This window comes from Parasteatoda tepidariorum, chromosome 5 (assembly GCF_043381705.1).
Source record: "Parasteatoda tepidariorum isolate YZ-2023 chromosome 5, CAS_Ptep_4.0, whole genome shotgun sequence".
Lineage (NCBI taxonomy): Eukaryota > Metazoa > Arthropoda > Arachnida > Araneae > Theridiidae > Parasteatoda > Parasteatoda tepidariorum.
In genome coordinates, this window is record NC_092208.1 from 14,321,311 (window position 1) to 14,323,349 (window position 2,039).

The following is a 2,039-nucleotide window of genomic DNA, read 5'->3' on the forward strand; positions in this document are numbered from 1 at the left end:
ACCGAAGAAATAAAATTGGCAGTTGAAAAAGGATACATCCTAAAAGAAGTAAATAGTTCTTCTCGTTTATAATATTCAACTTTTCTTAGAGTTCATTGTCCATTATTACTATTTTTAAAGTTATTTGACTAGATATTTTTTATTATAATATATACAATCATTCTTTTTTAAACAGATCTCCGAAGTTTATCACTTCGACGAAACATCTGATTCGTCGATCACTGTTTCGTGATTCTATTGATTTATTCTTAAAAATCAAGCAGGAAGCAAGGGGGTGGCCTTCAAATTGCGTTACAGAAGAAGATAAAATGAGGTATATAGAAGAGTATTTTGAAAACGAAGGAGTATCTTTGGAATATTCTAAAATCTTAAAATTTGGGAAGAAGGCAGGTGGCAAAATTGCTATTGAACAGTTTTTGGGGACGGTATGAAAAAAATTAAATCCCTTTCAATATTTAAATGAAACGAAATTTATTAATTATTATCATTGTCGCTTTTTTTCAGATGGGGTATGAACTGCAATAAAGCTCGCCTAACATACGTAAACACTGTCCCGGAATGTAATAAAATGTTTGCTGATCCCACAAAAAATGTATGTGAATTTTTATTGTACACTTTTTTTTAAATATTTTTTTCAGTGTTATTGTACTTATAACATATTTTACTTTTTAGATTAAAGATATGTTTTTACCGAATGATGAGATAGCATGCATTCATTGGGTATCACAAAATCAATTTGTGGCCCAGGATTCTACCACCAACATCTTTATTGCGGCGTTCACAACAACCTGGGCTAGATTGAAACTTAACCAAGTAATGGATAAATTGGGAGAGAATGTCTTATACCACGACACAGACTCCATAATTTACGCCCAAGACAGAAACAATAATCACCCTCTTGGGAATTTTCTAGGAGAGTTCACGGACGAGCTGGACGGGGATACCATTACGACATTTATATTTGGTAAGCTTTTCTCCCTTTTTTTTTCCACCTCTGAATTTCACAAATGTATGTTATTTTATCAAAAATTAACATTTGTTATTTTGGGTGGACCGAAAAATTGTGCCTACGATTCTGCTTCTGGAAAAACATGTTGTAAAGCTCTAGGTTTTACATTAAATTTCAAAACTTCTGAAAAATTGAATTTCGAATCCATTAAGAAGATGGTTTGCAAAACTCAGCAGTGACCCCATTGCTCTGCAGAATCCAGCGAAAATCTGCGATGCGAAAAAGAGATCAACAAGCCCGAGACAAAGCTGTATAGGATCGTCTACGATAAGAGAATGATTCAACCAGACCTGACGACGCTCCCTTATGGTTATTGCTGATTTAACAACAACAGTGTTTTGTGGGTTAACCTAACGGTATGCTTTTGGCATCATGAGTCCACCAAAGAGAGGATTAGGGCTCCTGGCCTCTTTAAAAAAAGCGCATCTTATCCCTTACCTCACTCGGGTGATGAGAAAAAAGGGTTCTTTAGTGTTTGTTTGAAATGTGTATGTGTGTCCGTGCGTAAATAAAAATGAGAGAAAAAAACATTATTTAAAAAAATCATTTATTGAAAAATAATAATACTTATAACATATTTTCCTTTTTAGTTTAAAGATCTGTTTTTACTGAATGATGGATTAGCATGCATTCATTGGTAATCACAGAAACAATTTGTGGCCCAGGATTCTACCAGCAACATCTTTATTGTGGCGTTCACAACAGCCTGGGCTAGATTGAAACTTTACCAAGAAATGGATAAATTGGGAGAGAATGTCTTATACCACGACACAGACTCCATAATTTACGCCCAAGACGGAAACAATGATTCCTCTCTTGGGAATTTTCTAGGAGAGTTCACGGACGAGCTAGACGGGGATACCATTACGACATTTATATCTGGTAAGCACTTCTCTCCTTTTTTTTTTTTCACCACTGAATTTCACAAATGTATGTTATTTTATCAAAAATTAACATTTGTTATCTTGGGTGGACCAAAAAATTATGCCTACGATTCTGCTTCTGAAAAAAACATGTTGTAAAGTTCGTG

At 34.4% G+C, this 2,039-nt stretch overlaps 1 non-coding gene across 1 annotated transcript; it reads left to right on the top strand.

Moving 5' to 3' along the window:
* Window positions 1-290: 290 nt before the first annotated feature.
* Window positions 291-1,329, top strand: LOC107437440 (uncharacterized). The gene is made up of 4 exons (XR_011636791.1): window positions 291-425; window positions 505-592; window positions 673-955; window positions 1,040-1,329. It is a non-coding gene; the product is annotated as an uncharacterized protein (transcript).
* The last annotated feature ends 710 nt before the right edge of the window (window positions 1,330-2,039 follow it).